Genomic DNA, 21,741 nt, shown 5'->3' on the forward strand with positions numbered 1-21,741 from the left:
CACCAACCTCAATATTCTTCCTTTTTTTTTTTAATTACATTTTCACCCCAAACAAGGCACATTGCCACTTTCATGTAGGGGGCTACTATCAGGGACTGCTTTGTCTAGTGAATGGTATATATGTTCAAAGATTACAGTTAGGATGTCTGCTGTGGAACAGGCTTGCCTAAATCCATATAGTTGGTCGGTCAGAAGATTAGCATCTGTAAGTTGATGGACTAGAGCTTGGTTAATTATGGACTCAAATATTTTGGCGAAAAGTAGGAGGAGGCTAATGGGGCGATAATTTACCGAGTTCTTTCGCCAGAATTCTTAAAAACTGGTACCACAGAAGCAGTATTTCAGCAGGCAGGAAAGCAAGATTCATTAAGGCATTTGTTGTAAAGTTTAGAAAGAACTAGAGCTACTTCGGCGGAGCACTTTTTTAATAGCACAGCTGGGATGAGATCAGGTCCACATGCTTTTGAAGTGTCAAGATTTTTTATGATAGTATGCACCTGAAAGGGGGTGATTTTCAGATTGTCTAGTGTGGCGTCTGTCCGCAAAGGAAAATCAGGGAGGAGGTGGTTAGCAGGGTCCAGTGTGGAGTTAGAGGCAAAGCGACTGGCAAGCACGTTAGCCTTCTCGGTTGCTGAGCAAACAACTTCCTGATTTTTTTTTTTTTTTTTTTAAATGGTGGTCACCACTTATCAAGGCCTGGAGGCCACTCGGGGATAAGGGTTATTATGTGTACAGTAATCAATGGGATAGTATCATAGTAATCGTTAGTATTAGAGATTTGATAAAGTGTCTTACTTAAGGGGGCGGTTTATCAAGAATTTGTTTATGTTGAACTTGAAGACATCCAAGTTGTAGTCAGGTAGGAAATAGGCAAACGAGAGTTCCACAGGCGTGCACTTCTAAGAAAGAAGCTTTGTTCATGGAATCTATGCTTTGATTTAAGCACAGATAAAGAGTGGGGAAAATTATTGATAGTGGTTTCAGCTAGACGGGTGTTTATCGTGAAAGATTGGCGAGGGGGGACTAGAGATTGGGGCTCAGACGAGCACTTCCCAAACAAAGACAGGCTCGCAACATCTCTTCTGTGGGAGAGAGGTTGCAGGAAAGAGAAAAGGGCATCCCCCACTAAGCCGCAAAGTCTATTTTGTACTCTGTCAAGGCCGGATAGGCTGCTTTTAGCAGCTCCTGCTCAAATATGGCAGCAGTACTCAATCTTTGGAGGTACTTGGATTTTATATAGATAGAGAATTACATCAGCAGTAAGATATCTACTGGAGTGATAGAAGGATCCCACCATTTTTCCAGCGACCTTGGCAACAGGTTTGATGTACATGTTCTATTTCAGATCAGGAGTAAAGCTCAATCCCAGAAGCTTGTCAAAACATGGAGCCTCCCCAAGACGAGAACCACCCATTTCAATTGATGGCAGATGGGGATCAGAGTGTTGATGATGTAAAGATAGAAGCTTGGTTTTATATGCATTAAAAGTAACCAGCCACCTCTTCCCCATTGTACCACGCGCTCAAGATCAGAGGAGAGAGAATTAGAGAGAACTTTGTCATTTATGGCCTTTGATGTGTTGCCATATATGGTTGTGTCATCAGCATAAATGTCAACGAATGATTTAAGTATGTGTTTTGGGAGATCATTGATGTAGATCAGAGATTTGGGCCCAGAATGAACCCTTGAGGGACACCAGCATTAATACTGTGGGCTTCTGATTTCTGCCCATCAACCACTACTCTTATGACCCTATCAGAGAGAAATGATTTCATAATTTAGAAAACATTTCCAGTTATACCGTAGCTGGAAATCTTGTGAAGTAGGCCTTTATGCTATACCTTATCAAAGGCCTTTGATATGTCAAGAGCAATTGCCATAGAAAGGAAGCCTTTGTCGAGAGATTCACTAATCCTATGAGATGTAACCGTTAGCACATCTGCTGTAGATCTAGCAGAACAGAAACCATATTGCATGTCACTTGTTTCTGCTGAGGTGGTTAACTACTTTATTTAATATGGATTCTAGCAACTTACTCATGACACACAGGAGACTTATTGGTCTGTATGTCTGACTGAGAGGGAGATGACTTATCACCTGAATTCTTAAATACAGGGCATACTGATGAGGTTTTCCAGGGTGTTGGGAAGCACTTCTCTTTAAGGTAACACTTAAAGAGTTTTGTAAGTATGGGGGAAAGTTCTGGTTTAAGCTTTTTCAACACTATAATTGGAATGCCATCAGGGCCAGTTGCTTTACTGGAATCAAGGTTCTTGATTAGCTTGGCAACCTCACGCACAGATATTTGTATGTTGCATAGCGTGTTGTTTGTTATAGGAGAAAATATGAGGAGTTGATGGCCTTAGTCGCATAGGGTAGAATTAGCTGCAAAGTTCTTGGAAAATAGTTTGGCCTTGTCTGATGCTGATGAGATGACCTTAGGTCCATTGATGATGGTTGGGATAGAACGCACGCTTCTGTTCAGGATCCTGTTTGCTATTTGCCAAAACTGGTGGGAACCAAGCTGCTGATCAGCTACTTTGGATTTAATGGACTGAGCATATAGCTCTCTTGCATTTGTTATTACTTTTTTTACAGTGGTTGCTGGCAGTTCAGAAAGCAGCTTTAGTCTCACTACATCTATTACATTGGTAGTTATGGAAAAAGTGATTTCTGTGCGCAATGGCAGCAGCACATTCTGGGGAGAATCATGGCTGGCTGTTAGATTTTTGTTGAAATTTTTTGGATGGTATGAATCGGTCTATGCCTACAATTAACCATTCGGTCAGGTATGATACTATAAAGTACACATCCTTTTTAAACATGGAATGCAGAGGTAGATCAGATATAAATGTACGGAAGCTATCCCAGTCAGCCATAGAGTATGAATGTACAGTACGGTGGAGAGGTATGTCTGAAGATTTATTACATTTCATTTTTATCTTAACTGATACAACTGAGTGGTTGGAGGATCCCAGAGGAGATAGAACGGAACATGAACATAGCTCAGGGGAAGTTGTGAGAAAAAGGTCTAGAGGGCTTGCATACTGACCGGTAGTATCGGACACACGGGTGGGTTCGTAAACAATCTGAGTGAGGTATAGGCAATGGCAAAATCATGACAGAACCTCCCCTCATCATCTGTCTTATTTGAGTGGGTCAGCCATTCTACATTATGGACATTGAAGTCATTGCAAATGTGAATCTTAGCCGAAGGATGAGCAGACAGGATGTGGTCAATTTTCTCCGATATACTCTTAAAGATAGTAACTCCGCTGTTGTGGGGCGATAAAGGGCAAATATAAATGCAGTGGTGTAAGCAAGTGTAATACGGAAGCACATATAAGGTAAATTAGGGTCTTCTCTGGAGATATCCCGACCACACGGTAAGCCATCTTTGATGTAGGCACATATTCCACGCCCATGGCGATCTTGGGGGTCAGATTTAGATGTTAAGTTAGAGCATCCTTTAATTACGAACTCATCTAGGGAAGTGGTCGGCTCTATGCCAGTTTTGCTTAGGAAGAATATGTCCGGTTTCGTCTCCTGTAATTGGATTTCAACCTCTAGAAGGCTGGAACGTAGACTCCTGATGTTGGAGAAGGAGACATGGTAATAGGGGTATATGTTGGAGGATGGGGTTCTAGGTTTATTCATGTTTTTTTTTCTGGAGATATTTCATGTTGAGGTTTTGAGATTTGTGGAACAGGTCGACAGACTTAGAGCAGGACAGAGAGGAAAAGTAAGAGAGAAAAAGACAGGAAATTTTTTTTTTTGTAGCACATGATAAAGTAAAGCCGTAACAATTGCCCACTAGAATGGCATCGAGAGACCCCCACCAGAAACTACTGCATGGTCCAGAATCCATTCACCAAATGGCAATACAGCAGCCCCAGTAATTTGCATCTGCTGATAGGACAGCCTCCTTAGTGGTTAATCCAAGGTTTGGGTCCATGACTATCAGGCGGGTAACGTCAGCCCAGATGAAATGTTTACCTCCAGCACCCTTACTTCTTAAGGATAGACATAGAAACAGAAAATTTTCGACATCTTAGGCTACTGTTCACAAAGTACTACCAACCTGGAAAGCAGCTTTTTCTTCACCCTTTGTCAGAAAAATCACTCATTGGAAATAAGGACTGAGGGACAAAAAGGAGAAGCGAAAGTTACTGGAGCTGGCAATAACACATCCACAGTGCATTATCTACCCTCCAAAGGTTGATTGTTGGATAGTGGGGGAATTGTTGATTGCCCATTATTTACTACACTGTTGTAGATTTTTCAGAAGTCGTTGGTTCCTAATTTTTGTGCTTCAATGTGTTTTTTGGTGGTTTCAGTAAATTCTTTCTTAGCTGCTGCTATTTCTTTCTTACAGTTACTTCTGGCTTCTATGTACTTCTGTCTGTTTGAATTGGACTTATGTCGGTTAAATCTGTGGTACGCATGCTGCCTTTGCACAATGGCAGCTGCACAAGTAGAAGTAAACCAAAATAATAGAGATTGACAAGAGAAAACAAATTCTGATACACTGAATATAGTCAGTTGTGCTTTATGTGCATGTGACACTGTCGCAGAAAAGGACACCATAAACACTAGCATCCACATCTTAGTTAAGTTCCAATATATCAGTTAAGACCTAACGGAGATAATTTGTCTATTGAGGCCGCCATTGTCATTTGGTTGAAGTAGCCAGCTCATCTCGTGTATTTCAATCTGCTTTATGCGAAGCTCTCTGTTAAATAAATTTAGTTTTAACTGGAAATCCTAAATGTCCAGTCTTTGTTTCAGTCACATCCAATTGATCAAAGGAAATGATTTGTCTTCTCAGTTACATCCAGTTGACTATATGGAAACCATCAAACAACCTGCTTGGCACCATCCATCTGGAGAGGTTTACTTATATCACTTCCACTCACTAAATCATTTCCCCAAGTCAACATTCTTGGCTATGTATGTGTGAGGGGCTCTGGAAGTAATGCAGTGACAGCAAAGGTGAAATCCCAGAATGGGTGTTTATAGGTAGATGCACTTGCAATCCAAAAGAAATAAATAAAGCATTATATAAACTAGCCTAAATTGAGATGGGAGAGTGTTAACTGGCTATGAAGTTTGAGGGATCATCCACAGTCAATTGCCGTGCTTCCTCCACCCATTTCACATTCCACCTTTTCAATGTCATTGGCAATAAAAAAATATATCCTTATAGGTTTGTCATCATTACTTTCAGTAAAGTAAAAATACAACAGTATGATTTATATGGCAAAACCATTGAGGTCAGCTGTGATCTAGTATTAGAAGTTTAATCATATTACATAAAGAATTTGAAGTTGAATACAGTTGCGTTTCAGACTTTAACAAAGAAACATATAAAGAAAGCAAGCTCCTGCTAAATAAAGAAGATATCCAAACACAAATTTTTTTTTTTTTTTTTTTTTTTTTTTTTTTACACAGTGATCACCACTTATCAAGGCCCGGAAGCCACTCAGGGATAAGGGTTATTGCAAGTACATTACGTTAGTGTGGAGATTTGATAAGTGTTTACTTAAGGGGGCGGTTCATTAGGAATTTGTTAACATTAGACTTGAAGACATCCAAGTTGTAGTCCGGAGGGAAGCAGGCAGACGGAACAGAGTTCCACAGGCGTGCAGTTCTAAGAAAGAAGCTTTGTTCATGGAATCCGCGTTTTGATTTAGGCACAGATATAGAGTGGGAGAAATTTTTCACAGTGGATTCAGCTAGACGGGTGTTTTTCGTGAAAGATTGGCGAGGGGGGACCAGGGATTGGAGTTCAGACGAGCACCTGCCATGAAAATAACGATAAAACAAGGATAGGCTCGCAACGTCTCTTCTGTGGGAGAGGGGTTGCAGGGTAGAGAAAAGGGCATCCCCCACTAAACCACGAAGTCTATTTTGTACTCTGTCAAGACATGATAGGCTGTTTTTGGCAGCTCCTGCCCAGATATGGCAACAGTATTCCATCCTTGGCCGTACTTGTTTGTTAAGAAAAGATTTTTCGTAGATATCTTCACCTTTTAAACTGGTTGGAGTGTTGATGTCAGTTTAAGTTGCCAATTTTCTAGTGTTTGAGTGTAAAATGCTATGCCTCACTCATGTCCAATAAACCTATAAAAAACTGATTTGCCCTTCTCTATCGGGTGTTGAAAATGAATTTCAAATGGTAAAATTAATCAAGCATTTGGCCAATATCTAAAAATACTTTAATTTTTGTACAACGTGACCTTTACTTACATTATTCACATAGTAGAGGTCATAGGAAGGAGGGGGGGGTCACAAGCTTCTTTTGTTTTTAAATATAAATCTTGCGAGAATATTTTGTTGATTTTATAGTTGCTAAAAGACATTTATTTTCATAAGCGTGACTTAAATTTTCAGAGGCCAGAAATTCAGGCTTGTTCGAATACATCAGTACTAAATTATCTTTAAAAAAAAAATGTAAATATAGACTTACAAGAAATTAGGGAAAAAAAGACGAGAGAACAATAAGCAAAACTGAAATAAAAATAAAGACTCTTGGGCAACACTGGGTACATACAATTAATATTTTAGAATTTCAAGTCTCAAAGGGAGAAAGTCCCCTGCCAAATTTTATCAGAGTTTGTCAACAAATTTTTTTTTTCACACATACATAAACACTACAAAAACAGAAAAACTCCAATACAAAACCATCTCCAGAGCCAGTAATTTTTCTCCTTTCTTTCCCAAGACGGGGTCCAATATGCCTGATGAAGGTCGAAGGTTACATCAACCGAAACATTGCACAAGTTGTATATACACTCAAGATGAGAACAATAGTCTGATCAAAACAAGTAATACAAACAATCAGCTCTCATCTCAAAAATTCAGAACTGTAATATTTTATGTCATAAATTATTATATAAGATTTTAAACCTGCATAGATTGAAAAAATTGTAATAAAAGGCTTTAACAATGGTGGCTGCACCTATGTCAGAAGATGTAATAGTGTTGAAGTGTTATAAATGCGGGAGTACCTCAGGGGTCTATCCTTGGACCTCTATTATTCCTGATATTCATAAATAACCTCCCTGATAAAATTGTTTCAGAGATAGGTATATTTGCCAATGACACCACTCTCTATAACAGATATGAGGGGAAAACAAATGAACACATATCCAAGGAAATGGCAGAAACACTAGAGGATGACCTCCAATCCGTAGTGAAATGGGGACAAAAATGGTTGGTCACATTCAATGCTGCTAAGACTAAGCTTGTTTCCTTCAATAACTACAAGAAACCTTTTCTACCACCAGTAGCAATGGCCAAGAACACATTGCCTGAAAGTACTTCTTTTAAACTCCTCGGCCTAACGTTTACAGGGAATATGAACTGGAATAGATACATTGAGAGAATTGCCAAGGCTGCTGCAAGGAAGGTTGGCTCCCTCTACCGTGCTAGAAAACTACTTACGCCTGACAGTATCCTATACCTCTATAAGGCAACCATTCGCCCATGTATGGAGTACTGTTGTCACATCTGGGCTGTTGCATCTGCTGCTTGTCTCTCGCTCCTGGACAGGGTTCAAAAGAGAGTCTCCAACCTGATAGGTCCTGAACTGTCATCTAGGCTTCAGCCTCTGTCCCATTGACGAAATGTTGCATCCCTCTGCCTGTTCTACAAATACTTTAATGGTGAATGCTCTGACAAACTGCAAACACTTGTACCTCCCCGACGTAACTACCCCCGACAAACCCGACAAGCTACTAAGTCTCATCCCTTTACAGTAGAGATCCCTAGGTGCAAGAAAGCCTTTTACTCTAATAGTTTCTTCCCCAAAACTGCGGGTCTTTGGAACTCCCTTCCGAGATTCTGCTTTCCCAACTGCAATGATATGCAGAAGTTCAAGTGTAATGTTAACAAACATCTTTCTACTCATCTCCCTTCATAATGACCCCGCTAATTAAGTCCCTAATAGTAGCCCCCTGCTTCAAAGTGGCACTGTGCCTTGTTTGGGGTGAAAATTGAATTAAAAAAAAAAATTTTTTTTAAATCTAATCATAAAGGTTTATCTCTATTCTCTACTTTCATATAAAAGAACTGTCTGTGCGTGTGGAGTTTGTTTCTTATGGATTTAAAAATGGCTGGGTCGATTTTTATGAAATTTCACACAAAGGTACTTTATGTGCCTGGCAGTTTTCTTAGATAGGTTTTGTATTGAAATGTGTTCAATAAGTATCAGTAATCGAAATAATCCAATGAAAGGAAGGAACAGGTGATTTGACCAATGTTAACACCTTATAGAGCCTAACATCACAAGTGTATTTGAGAAGTTTTATTACCACACAAGCCAAAAGGCCTAACATATAAAATCAACAGTAGGTTCTTTGATATGACAGGGCGTGTTCAAAACGAATGTTTGTTTAGAGCACGATTGAAGCATGATACTTGACTTTTGCATTTTAAACTTTAATTCAAGTATAAAATCATCAGTAGGTTATCTACAGTGCAATGTAGACTACAATATATTGTAAACTAAGTCACTGCAAGAGACATGTGAAGTTTCTTCTATATGCACCGTGATGGGTTCCCAATTAGAGCAGAAAATGAATTGATTTGATTGAAAAACGGACGCTTTCACAGATTTCAATGACAATAAAAATATGGGAGTATGAAACATTCATTGATCATCATTCAATACCGGGTAATGTTGGGTCACCTTGCTAGTAATTGCTAAAAAAAAAAAAAAAAGTTTTATCTTGGTAGCATTGAATGTGATCATACATTTTTACCCCATTTTAAATATTTTAGGAAGGTTTTCAACATTCACATATTTCCCCCAATGAGTATCTAATTGATTCATACCAATTGTGTTTTTACCCAGGTTGTCATGTGCATAACATAACGCAGATAAAAAAAAAAAATAGAAATCTGATAACCAAGTCTTTATTATTTGGGTCAGAAAATCATCTTATAATTGGTCTATGATAAAAGAATTTGTGTTTAGAAAAAGAAAACCTTATAACAGGAAAAAAACGATTTAATTTCACCCTGTAGATTTAAAAGGTGCCCTCAATAAATTAAACCCATGTGTTGTGGCGCAAAAGAAGTTGAATAAAGAGTAAAACTGTGGTTCACCTTTCAGGATTCAATTAAGAAACAAAAAACTCAAAGTCGTTTATAAAGATGATTTGACAAAAGTTTAAAATAAAAAAAAAAATTGCACATAATACAAGTATCTCCTCCTCATCTCCAACCCCTGTCCCATCACTGCATTGTTGCATCTCTGTTCCTGTTTTATGTTTTAAAGGAATGTGCTCTCATAAACTCATTGCCCTTGTGCCCCTTGTGATGTACATATCCCCGACAAACCTGCTTAGCAACAAAACCATACCTTTCACTTTTCAGGTCCCTAAATGCCAGCTAGACTTTGGAATTCGCTTCCTGCTATCTGCTTCCCAGACTGTATTGATATGCAGAAGTTTAAATGTAAACCAACATCTTGCTAATCTTCCATAAGCATGGTACCAAATAGTATCCCTTTACGTTCAAGTGGTGATATACCTTGTTAGGGATGAACGTAAATAAAAACAAAAAAAAAATGCACATTACACAAGTATCCCCTTCCCCATCTTCACTGTGAGTAGTTGGGGTATTGCAGAAGGAAAGAGAGATTTTCTTTTAGATGAAACAACTAAACAAAAAAAAATGATTTACAATAATTTGTGCAAAAATAAGCGCAACAGATGGATTTTCAAAAGAGTCAAGTAGGGGAGAGCTAAATACAAAAGAATGTTTAAGTCATCAAATTAAGCATGGTATTTAAAAAAAACAAAAAAAAAAAACACTGGAGTGGTTTTCTTATTCCTTAATCTTTTCATTAAATTGTTATAAAATTGTATCATTTAGTGGGGGGGGGGGTATCTATTGCTGTGAGAGTTATTGAATTATGTAAAGCTGATTGAAAAGATGAAAGACTTATGGCAGCTTATGAAGAATTTTATTATAAAACCAGGTGTTCTAATGTCACTTTCTTGTTAATGTTAAATATTAACACTACGAATGCAGCAAACACGCTTTGCAGCTTACCAAAATTGATTTATAGCATACGCAAGGTATTAAAAGTGTAAAGGACATAACTTTTTAGGATTAATAGTATTGTTCAATGAATAAGTATGTTTCTGCTCAATTCCCCACTCAGGTTGTACCCCTATAAATCTGACTCATATCACAGTTGCCTCTGTGTCAAATACAAAAAAAAAACACCGAGCATGCAGAGTTTCCCTCCATGAGTGAACGCTTTGGAGGCTATTTTACTCCTATAATGCCCCCTAGGAGATCAACCAGAGTTATCCCAGAAAATCCATCCTGGCAAAAATTTACTTTCACCATGACTAATATTCACCATGTTTGTACAAAATTTCTAAAAAATCCAAAAGAATGGTTATTAAGAAAGTGCGAACAGATGAATGGGAATGAATTACTACGTCTAATCCTTGCTTATCATTAAATTGTAATAAAATTGTATCATTTTGTGGAGGTGGGTATCTATTGCTGTGAGAGTGGTCATTGTTGTTTTTGTGTGCATTTCATCTATTAATGTGTGTGGATATGTATTATCTCTGTAGTTGTGTAGTTACAATGTTGGCATAAACGCATTGAAACGGGAGCAGTTTTGGGCCATGATTATGTTCATTATTTCGCATCTAGCCTTTTTGTTTTATGCTTACAACCCTAGAACTGAACTCTGATCAATGAGTTTGTTTCTTTTATAAAAACCGTTCGGCAATAAAATTTGTTTTTGTGAAATCGTGCAGAAAGCATTAATTGTTATCTGGTCAAGTGACCTGTTTATGTGGACATTGTTGTAGTACGTTTTCTGCAGGTGTAACTTCTACTTTTAGTTAAGGATGGTTTTTATGAAGGGAAAAGAAAAGAAAGGAAAACCTGAAACAAAATAAAAGAGAAAGAAAAGCTGAGGCTTAGGAAGCCAGTAGCTTATCTCACTTGTTTGACACAAATGCATTTATTGCATCCAATTTGTTGTTGGGGATGAGTGTTGGCAGATGTCAAGAGACTCAAAGAAGCTCAAGACTAGGGGTTCTGCTTTAAGTTACTATGGCACTAGTTAAAGTCACAATAATCATATTTGTTTTAATGACCGTTTTACATGTTTCCATGTGGTGGCCAAAAATATAAAACTAAAAACAGTTTTTATGAAAGGAGACCAATAATACATAATCTTTAGTTTTGTGGTATTAGGCATATGTTATAGTGTTAAATGGAATCATGTCAAAACTTTTGGCTCTCCCAACCTATTGACCAAATTGTAAGTATCAGCAAGCCTCACTTCTCGACAGATATTTGACAACGCTACTTGAGGTGTGTGTGACTGATGCCGATGGTCTATTCCTGAATGCTAATCAGCTTCTGATAATAGGTGACTTCACCTTAAACTTCTGATCTCAAACCAAGGTGTTAGTACTCAAAATGACAAAAGATTACTAATGGGCTGATTGGGAATCCATCAGAGATGCCCATGGGGTAAAACTTTCTCTCCTTGCTGATTTGTACACAAAGGAGGTAATTAAATGGGTCAAAGCTTGCATAGAAGCATATGTCCCCATACACAAATTCTATAGTATGCCCCTATTGTTCCCAATGGTTCAATTCAATCTTTGCAGCTGCTATTGCACATAGGCAGCAAGCATTCCATTGATTTAACTGCTGTAACTCACCTACAAATAGACAAAAATTTCTAGCATCAAAAAATGATTATAAGAGTGTAATAGCCACAGTTAAAAGTAGGTACACTGCTTGCCTTTAAAATTCCCTACTTGCATTTTATTTTGCTAACTATACCAATATGCAGAAATTTAAATGTAATGTGAACAAATATCTATTTACAAAACTCCTCACTTAAGATAAATCTTTCAAGAGACAGTAGCCCCTTACATTTCAATACCAATAGGTCTTGATTGGGATGGATGAGAAAAAAAAATTGAGGAAGCTATGATTGAAATTTTAGGAAAAAAAAAGATGCATGCAAATCTCTGGGTGTCTATTAAGCAACAGCACCATTAAAACTTTACAATACATTGGTAGTTCCTATTGCAATATATGCAAGTGAAAAAAATGGACTATAGTGGCAGAGGTTAAGAGGGAACTTTGAAATTAAAATTTAAGAACTCTACTTGGAATAACTTTACGAGAGATTTGTAGCAATTACATCTTTCTTTTACATTTGCACTTTATTCGTGGAGAGATTTATGCCTTGTGTGGCTAGAACAATTTTTTTTTAATTGCATTTTCACCCCCAAGCAAGGCACATTGCTACTTTGTTTTAGGGGGCTACTATCAGGTACATAAGCATCAGGGGTATTGTGTAGGGAGTTGGGCAGCAAGATGTCGGTTCACGTTACACTTGAACTTCTGCATGTCAGTACAGTTGGGGAAGCAGGGACCCGGAAGGAAATTCCAAAGTCTACCTGTTCTGGGGAAGAAACTACTGGAGTAAAAGACTCTCTTACATCTAGGGATCTCTACCATGAAGGGGTGGGATTTTGCTGCGTGTCAGGTTTGTCGGGGGTATTTACGTTGAGGGGGCACAAGTGCTTGCAGTTCGTCAGAGCATACACCGTTAAAGTACTTGTAGAACAGGCAGAGGGATGCAACATTTTGTCGATGGGACAGGGGCTGAAGTTTAGATGACAGTTCAAGACCTATCAGATTGGTGACTCTCTTCTGAACCTGGTCTAGAAGCAAATGCACCAGTCCAAATATGACAACAATACTCCATACATGGGCGAATAGTGGCCTTATAGAGGTATAGGATACTTTCGGGTGTTAATAGCTTTCTAGCACGGTAGAGAGAACCCACCTTCTTTGCAGCGGTCCTGGCAATATTCTCAATGTAATTGTTCCAACTCAGGTTTCCTGTGAATGTTAGGCTGAGGAGTTTAAAAGATGTACTTTCAGATAAAGAGTCATTGGCCATTGCTATTGGTGGTAGGGAAGGTTTCTTGTAATTATTGAAGGAAACAAGTTTAGTCTTGGTAGCATTGAATGTGACCATCCATTTTTGTCCTCATTTCACTATCGATCAGAGGTCATCCTCTCGTATTTCTGCCATTTCTTTAGATATGTGTTCATTTGTTTTCCTGTCATGTTTGTTATAGAGTGTGGTGTCGTCAGCATATATATCCATCTCACAGACAATTTTGTCAGGGAGGTCATTTATGAATATAAGGATAACTAATAACTTAACTAAAGGATAGATCCCTGAGGCACTCCCGCATTTATATCATATTGTTTAGATGTACGACCGTCAAGGTCAACAATTGTATGAGATAGCATTTTCACTCAAACTTTTTCTTGTGATTTATGAACAGTAAGATTTTGAGCATTGTGTTGACAAGTGTTATATCCTCTTCTTGCCATGACTTGGAATAAAGACGAGATAAAAGACCTGATCTCAATCTTTCCTATACAATGAAAAATCATTTTTCCTAGCAAACTCCCTGGACATCTTTGCACTAAATGAAACTAATCTACACGGATCCATTCCCTCTAAACACTTTAACATGTCTGGTTACCTCCGACTTTGCCGTAAGAACTCAGACATATGCACAGACTTAGAGTCTACATTCATAACATCCTCCCCTTAACTAAAGAATTCAAACTAGAATCAGACAACCAGGCCTTGATGTGCTTTAGACTAACCTTGCAAGATAGTGTATATAAAATCACACAATTACTAATATTTTCCCTCAACTCGAGACTATATTCTAATCAACTACATCTCTGACAGCATAACTGCAGCACTCTCTAGATATTAGTGCCCAAGTGCATATATTTGGTGACTTTAATGTCTACCACAGTAATTGGCTTGGTTTCTCGAGTGACAGACAGCTGATAACAACACAACGCTCAACCATATGACATGCTTTTTAAAAGTCTCCCTTCTCGCCACTTCACCCTGGCCCTAGCCAGCGCTTTCTCCTCCACACACATTGCTTCCCTTCTTGACCACGTGGTGTATATTTTTATTTTCTCTTCTCGTGACATCAGTGCGTGCACACTTGCCAATTTGCATATGTGCCTCAAATGCGTCTGCTGTTTTTCTTGTTTATTGATGCTCTATTAGAAGAGCGCATCACTTTGTTACACGTACAAAGATTTTTGTGTGCATGCTTCTTTTTTTTAATTGGGTTAAATTCTAGACTTGCACCTCGACTTTTATTTAGGGTCATTAAAAAAAAAAAAAAAAGCACTTCTATAAGACCCCTCACCCCACCCCAAAACAAAAAATAACTTCCCTTAACCTTACCAATAACCCTAAGTCTGACTGGCACCCACCCGCCCACCAAAAAAAAAAAAAAAAAAAAAAAAAATCTTCTCTTCTGAATAATAAAATATGATATATAATTTTTGTTGAATAAATTGCTTGCAAAAAGAAAAAAAAATGTATTTGCCAACCGTTTAAGTATCTAGGTCAAGACTCGGGAAATGTCCATAATTCCAGAAATTTTTTGGTGTGCTGTTCTGTACAAGTACCAAAATTTGGTAATTCTACGGCATTTGAACCGAACTGTTTTACTTTTTTGGTGCTAATGCAGAGAGTGATTTGCGCTATTTTTTAAATCGTATTTCCACGTTTAATTAAAGTTTTATGGTGTTTTTTTTTTATTCAATTGTAAGGTTAAAGTACAGAATAGGTACAAAACACCCTCCCCATCCCATGTTAAGAATGGCTTTTTAAATAATAACATTATTTCAACACGGATCACTCTCTGCATGAGTACCATTTTTTTTGGGGGGGTTGTATTACTATACACATAGATTCGAAAAAGTTGTCAAAAAATAAATATACAACAAATAAATGTTATCAAAGGCAAGTAACTTTTCTACCTAACTGGATACTTTTTTAGTGTTTTTATTTAATGTAACATGTTTATTCAGCTCGAAAACATAGTGTTTACCGATGTATTGGAAAATTTTAAATGGCGCCCGACTCTTTCTTGAACACGGTAAGTTTGGGAAAATGAGTTAAAAATAAAAAAGTATACAAAATACTGCTAGAAACTCGCTTAATATGTTACCGTGACATAGGCTGACATATATTCGGTGGGTTTCTAACAGTATTTTGGATAGTTTCTTATTTTTAACTCATTTTCCCAAACTTACCGTGTTCAACAGAGAGTCCGGCGCCATTTGCAATTTTCCAATACATTGGTAAATACTGTATGTTTTTCGAGCTGAATAAACATGTTACATTAAATAAAAACACTAAAAAATTATCCAGTTAAGTAGAAAAGTAACTTATCTTATCTTTGATAACATTTACTTGTTGTATATTTGTTTTTGTTTTTTTTACAACTTTTTCGTATCTATGTGTATAGTAATACAAACACAAAGTTTTTGTTTGTTATTATTATTTATTACATTATCGTTTGAATATTTTCATCTCTACTTTTGGATAAGGTACCTTGCCATTTTTGGTAAATTTTTACGAAGTGCCCCAGTCCCCGCCCCCAGCGTATTATAAATACCACAATCTCCCCTATTTTAAGAACGGCTTTCGGAATAAACACCCCCCCCCAACCTCGAAAGCCGTTCTTAATATGGAGAGGTTATGGTGTTTATTCCGAAAGCCATTCTTAACATGGGGTGGGGGGTGTTAATACTACGCTGGGGCAGGTCGTAAAAATACCCCATATTTTTATATAGTATTTGTAAGTTAAATCCGTGTTTGTATTACTGTACACAGATTCGAAAAAGTTGACAAAAAACAAATATATAACAAATAAATGTTATCAAAGGCAAGATAAGTTACTTTTCTACCAAACTGGATATATTTTTTGTGTTTTTATTCAATGTAACATATTTATTCAGCTCGAAAAACATACAGTGTTTACCGATGTATTCGAAAATTCAAGATGGCGTCTCACACCCTCTTTAACACCGTAAGTATGGAAAAAGGTGTTATAAATAAAAAACTATACAAAATACTATTAAAAACCCGCCGAATATATGTCAACCTATGTCACGGTAACATATATTGAGCGAGTTTTTAACAGTATTTTATCCGTTTTTTATTTATAACATTTTTTCCCACACTTACCGTGTTAAAGAGAGAATAAGACGCCATCTTGAATGTTCCAATACATCGGTAAACACTGTGTGGTTTTCGAGCTGAATAAACATGTTACATTGAATAAAAACACGAAAAATATATCCAGTTTGGTAGAAAAGTAACTTATCTTGCCTTTGATAACATTTGTTATATATTTGTTTTTTGACAACTTTTTCGAATCTATGTGTACAGTAATACAAACCCTAAATTCATGAAATTACGTAAAAATATTTTGTTTTGTGTTTTTCTGTCATGACAGGAGTTCAGATTCGTGTAAAATAGAATTGGAAACAAATTACGTAAAGAGAAAAAAAAAATGTCACCAACAAATAAAAAACAAAAATTATAGTTTTATTTTTTAAATTCAAAAATTTACTTTAAGACAAAATAAAATTTTGTGAAAAAAAAAAAATGTTTCAATTGAAACTTTTTCTGACATTTTTTTTGTGTGTGTGTGTAGAAATAATTTATGAAAATCGAAATTATTCTTGAAAAAAAAAATTTTTTCATTTTTTATCCAAAACTTTATTCCGTAAAAATTTAAAAATTAATTAAATTTTTATTTTTTTTAAATATTAAAAAAAAAAAACACACAAAACCAAAAAAGAAATACAGACGACAAAAAGAAGCAAACGTACTTTTATTGTAATTGAAAAAAGTTAACATTTTAACATTTTTTTTTTATTAATTTTTCATAAATTTAATTTTTTTGTTTTCAATGAAAAAAAGAAAAATTGAAGAAAAGGAAAAATGACAACTTTTTTCTTCCACAAAAAAAATGTTTAAAAGAAAAAAAAATCGACAAAAGTTTTGTTTTTGTTTTTGACTTACCTAATTAACTGTCAACTCAATTCAATCCAGTTAATGAAAGAAGTGCAGAATTTCGTAATTAATCAAAGTAAACAAATTATAATTATTGCACATCATTAAAATCTGTCTATGAAATTAATTCATTGTGAAAACGTAAAAAAGAAAACACTGAAAATGAAGAAAAAGTTTCCGTCACGAATGCGGCTCGGTTTGAACCACGTGATCGACACTTCCGGTTGATCAAAACCGGGTAAATCAGGTATCGAATTGGGAGGGGGGGGGGGCTTTCTGTCTGTTAGTTTTTTCTTAATGGGTTTGATTTTTTGCTTTTTGAAAACTCAATCTTTTAATAAATGATATTAGGGACGGGGTAGTGGTTAAAAGAAAGACATCTTAATTACTTTAAAAAACATTTCAAATCAATCAAGAATAATGCAGATGTCAAACTGGATATGCCAATGAATGATAACAAAAAGGCTGGCGTTACGTGTACAATCATCTTAGTACAGTCACTGTGTACGGAATTGATTTATGTATTCTATTTGGTATTTTTATGACCTAATCCAGCGTAGTTTATCTTCTAAAAAGAAAATCAAAATCTACTTTTTTTTCTTTTTTTTTTTTTGGTGAATACGTTTCAACAGCCTTTATGAAAGAAAGAATTTTTAAAAATAATAAAAAATTTTACATTTTGAAGTAGGGGATTAGTTTCCTAAACTTAGCGTAAAATGAGCACTCATTTCTTGACCATATAGCGATCAACAAGACTGCTCATTCCCACCAAACCGCCACTTAACTCCTACATTTCACTCCGTTTTGTACTGGAATCTTTAACTTCCAGCCCCTGACTCTCACATGCTAACTGCTTAGTCATCACTAAACATCTATACAATTCTACCCTCTAGACATGCATTGGAGTTCATTCCTATTCCAGTTGGGATTAAACAGCTAAAGTATGTACTCGGAAGCAAAGCACACCGCACTGCATTACACAACTGTCCCCTCTTAGATATCTTTGCAACGCTAATACGAAACTGAACCAATGCTCTTTGTTATGCTAAATGTCCATAACTTTTACTTGAAAGCTGCAAACATCTTCTCTCAATAATAGAAACTCACCTTGTACCTCCAACTTTATTCACACCTACTAAAACCAGCCCATATATCTATTTATCAAATTACACATGACTCAAAACTTACTGTTTTACCCGTACTATATTGCACTTGCATCTCATGCCCTGATATCATCTAAAATAGTTTTGGCACAATTCTTAGTTCAATTCTTAACTCCTTCTCACACTTAAATATTATACTAGACCCAAGCTCACATGGATAAAAAAAAAAAAAAAATAAATAAATAAAAAATAAAATAAAATAAAATGAAAAAAAATAAAAAAATAAAAAAAAGGAAAAAAAATGAGAAAAAAAATATTCATAAACAAAAATGAAAGCCTCTAACCACACTCTCCTAACAAGCCTCCTTACAATCATAGTTGCTTACACTGCATGAGCTCTACTCAACCCCTTTATCCAGTAGCAATGAAATAACAATATCCCTAATCCACTTTGAGGAGTGTAACTATTTAGCAGATATAACCTCTACAAACTAACCCAATAACATTATCTAACCACGCGGGGTCGCAGAAATACCTGGATTAGAACCCAGGCGCGGAGCAAACCCTCTCAGTGGTGACGGACCCAGTAGATCTTCCCAGATCATCCGTCTAGGAGAAGGAAAACTCTGAAACTAAACCAAAGAGGAGGGAGGCCTCTTCAGTCTTGGATGACAGCCTTCCTAGAGCTGGTGACTCAAACAAATTACCGGTTTGCAATACCTAAATTGCTTAAGGAGTAGATAGGTCCTGCCTATCGCCCGGCTTCCACACTCCTTCTTTGCCTATTAGTCAGGCGCAGAGATACTATCAGTGATTCGACAGACACACCCATTGGTAGATCTTGTTTCTTGTCTAGGGCAATGAACGCCGTTTCCCCCACTCCCGACACACCCCACCCCTAAAGCTGGGCATTTGAGAATGCTTGAGTGCCACATATGCCTGAGCAATTAGATTGGGTTGACCTTCCTCTGATGGGTTGAGGGTACCGGATTGACAGTTACTGGCTGCTGTTTCCGACTGGTAGTACAGGAGCCCTAACTCTTTGGTAGCGCTTAGAGCGGCTGCTCCATCAACAGTTGAATAATATCGGGATGTTTGCAGTGCCATGGCGCGCATGGAAAGGGACCCTGCACTCATCCCCGGTGGGCTTTCCCGAGGCCACAGTCCTAGTTGATGGTGGGTCAGCTGATGGTCTACTTGTGATGCATGTGTGATATTCTGCATAACCTCCTGCTCGGCTTCCCCTAACCCAACTGAAACTCGTTAAAAAACATGATGACAGTACAATCTAAAAATAAGCTTAAACCAGGCTTAGGGTCAAACAAATTCAACTTGCCTCCTCCCTTGAGGCTTGCATTCACAAATATCCGTGGGCTTAGAACTAATTTAGCTGATGTTGAAGCATTTCTCCTAACAAATGCCCCGGATATCTTAGCACTAAGTGAGACTAACCTACACTCCTCCATCCCCTCTAACTACTTTAACATGCCTGGATATCTCCCACTCTGCCGTAAGGACTCTGACAGACATATGCACGGACTTGGAGTTTACATTCGTAATACCCTTCCCCTGACTAGAGAGACAAACCTAGAAACGGATGATCAAGCCTTTATGTGCTTTAGACTAATCATGCAACACAACATTAGCTACTTTTACTTTCTCTACCGCTCTCCTTCGACCCAAGACTGCACCATAATAAACAAAGTATCTGACAGCATAGACACAGCACTCTCCTTCGACACTAGCGCCCAAGTACATGTATTTGGTGACTTTAATGTCCATCACAAAAACTGGCTTGGATTCTCTACTTATACAGATGCAGCAGGCAGCGCAACTCATAGCTTCTCTGTATCTCACTCCCTATCGCAAATTGTTACTTTTCCAACCCGCTTCCCTGATCAGGAAGAACAACACGCATCACTATTAGATCTGTTTTTGACCACAATTCCTGATGATTGTGTAACGAAATCCGACAGCCCACTTGGGAACGCTGATCATGCGGTAATAATGGTTGAAATCGCCCTAAACTCTAGACCCAAAACTGAAGAGCCAGTGCTCAAAACAACCAGATATTATAAAAAGGCTGACTGGGAAGCTATCAGAGATCTTATCAGAGACGCCCCATGGGGAAATATTTTTTCTCTTCCTGCTGAACAGTGTGCAACTGAGACCACTGAATGGTTCAAAACTGCAATCGAAGCGCATGTTCCCATGCGGAAATTCTATAGCAAGCCCCACTCTCCCCAATGGTTTACTTCGACTTGCGCAACTGCCATTGCTCAAAGGCAGCATGCATTCCGAAGGTTTAACCGACATAAGTCCAGTTCAAACAGACAAAAGTACATAGAAGCTAGAAGTAACGTTAAGAAAGAAATAGCGACAGCTAAGAGGGAATTTACGGAAACCACTAAAAAACGCATCGAAGCACAAAAATTAGGAACTCGTGACTTCTGGAAAATCTACAATAGTGTAGTAAATAATGGGCAATCAACGATTCCCCCACTAACCAACAATCACGAGGTTCTTTGCTCAGCAACCGAGAAGGCTAACATGCTTGCCAGTCGGTTTGCCTCCAACTCTACACTGGACCCTTTAAACCACCCCCTACCTGACTTTCCTATGCGGACAGATGCCAAGCTAGACGATCTAGAAATCACCCCTGCTCAGGTGCATGCTATCATAAAAAACCTTGACACTTCCAAAGCATGTGGACCCGACCTCATCCCAGCTGTGCTATTAAAAAAGTGCTCAGCCGAAGTAGCTCCAGTTCTCTCCAAACTCTACAACAAATGCCTTAATGAATCTTGCTTTCCGAGCTGCTGGAAAACTGCTTCTGTGGTACCAGTATTCAAGAATTCTGGCGAAAGAACTGACCCATTAAATTATCGCCCTATTAGCCTCCTCCCACTTTTTGCCAAAATATTTGAGACCTTAATTAACCATGCTCTAGTCCAGCACCTTACAGATGCTAAACTTCTGACCGACCATCAATATGGATTTAGACAAGCCCGTTCCACGGCAGACATCCTCACTGTAATCTCTGAACGCATATACCATTCACTGGACAAAGCGGGAGAGGGCAGAGCGGTAGCTCTAGATATATCTAAGGCTTTTGACAGGGTATGGCATGAGGGTCTCCTCAGGAAGATTAGATCTTACGGTATCACTGGTAGAATACTTAACATAATTAAATCCTTCTTAGATAAGAGAAAAATCCAGGTTGTCCTCGACGGTCGTACGTCTAAACAATATAATATAAATGCCGGAGTGCCCCAGGGATCTATCCTTGGTCCTCTGCTGTTCCTGATATTCATAAATGACCTCCCCGATAAAATTGCCTCTGAGATGGGTATATATGCTGATGACACCACACTCTATAGCAGGCACGACAGGAAAACAAATGAACATATATCTAAAGTAATGGCAGAAACACTGGAGGATGACCTCAATTCAGTAGTGGAATGGGGACAAAAATGGATGGTAACGTTCAATGCCACCAAGACAAAACTGGTTTCATTCAATAATTACAGGAAACCTTCTCTACCACCTATAGCAATGGCCAACAACTCTTTAGCTGAGAGTACGTCTTTCAAGCTCCTTGGCCTAACGTTCACAGGAAACATGAGCTGGAACAATTACATCGAGGGCATTGCCAGGGCCGCTGCGAGGAAGGTGGGCTCTCTCTACCGTGCTAGAAAACTTCTAACA

At 37.8% G+C, this 21,741-nt stretch overlaps 1 protein-coding gene across 1 annotated transcript in view; it reads right to left on the reverse strand.

The window, feature by feature from the left end:
- LOC145259671 (E3 ubiquitin/ISG15 ligase TRIM25-like) overlaps positions 1-17,172 on the reverse strand; it is a 155,180-nt gene extending 138,008 nt beyond the window's left edge. The window contains exon 1 of the mRNA XM_080117332.1: positions 16,940-17,172. The gene's annotated coding sequence lies outside the window, so the exon portion shown is untranslated. The remainder of the gene's footprint in view (positions 1-16,939) is intronic.
- Positions 17,173-21,741: the final 4,569 nt, after the last annotated feature.

Source organism: Euprymna scolopes, chromosome 35, assembly GCF_053919585.1.
Source record: "Euprymna scolopes isolate OS-2025 chromosome 35, ASM5391958v1, whole genome shotgun sequence".
Classification (NCBI taxonomy): Eukaryota; Metazoa; Mollusca; class Cephalopoda; order Sepiida; family Sepiolidae; genus Euprymna; species Euprymna scolopes.